This window comes from Aptenodytes forsteri, unplaced genomic scaffold (genome assembly GCF_000699145.1).
Source record: "Aptenodytes forsteri isolate BGI_AS27 unplaced genomic scaffold, ASM69914v1 Scaffold151, whole genome shotgun sequence".
Lineage (NCBI taxonomy): Eukaryota > Metazoa > Chordata > Aves > Sphenisciformes > Spheniscidae > Aptenodytes > Aptenodytes forsteri.
Genome location: NW_008795939.1, coordinates 2,809,710 through 2,810,554, shown reverse-complemented (window position 1 = coordinate 2,810,554; position 845 = coordinate 2,809,710).

Genomic DNA, 845 nt, shown 5'->3' with positions numbered 1-845 from the left:
CCACGGCACCAGCGTGGAAGGGTGGGCCGAAAAGAGCCCCCCCTCTTTCTTTTCTTTTTTTCTTTTTTTTAATAGTAAAGCTCTTTCAACCTATTTGTTTATCTAGCCAATAAAAGTCGGACTAATCATTTTAATGCTGACACCTCCTATAGCGTCTCGCTAATTGAGCTCTGGTAGCTGCTTACGTTGGGCAGGATTTCTTCCAACTCTAGCGGCAGCAAAGAGAGCAGGCTTCCCTGTTTCTCGCTCAAATCTATAGCCTGCACGCTATAGCACAGTACGTTTGGAGGATAGGTATGAATTGTTGCACTGTTCATTGATTCCTACTAATGAGCCGGTCTAAATCAACACCGGCGCTAAGTAGCTCGTCTCGAAGCCTAGAGAGGATGCTCTGGCTCGTCCTTTCACTGTTTTCCACGATCCGCAACGCGGCCAGTAACAAGAGTTGACCGTAACGATTTGGAGAGAAAAGCGTAGGATTTTTTGCATCTCTCTTGTTTTTGTGCTAGGCTTCGCGTAGCTTCTTAAACTTAATAAAAGAGATGTTAAGAAATTACTCCAAAGGGTCCCTATTTCCCGCTTGCTGGTTCCCGGGGCTAGCTTGAGGCCCGTTTCCCCGGGATGCTTGGCACGACTCGCGCCTGGGACAGGGGAAGACCTCTCCCGTTTTCCACCTCCCGCTGGTGCGGTGCCCTCGGAGGCCCTTTGCCCTTGCTCCTCGGAGCCGGGCTGTGCGGGAGCAAGGGGCCATGGGGGAGAAAAGTGGATACGGGGGCTACGAAAGGGCTGGGGGGGGAGAGAGGGGGGAGGAGGGAGCTTCCCTGCTCGGGCTGCTGCTCACTCCA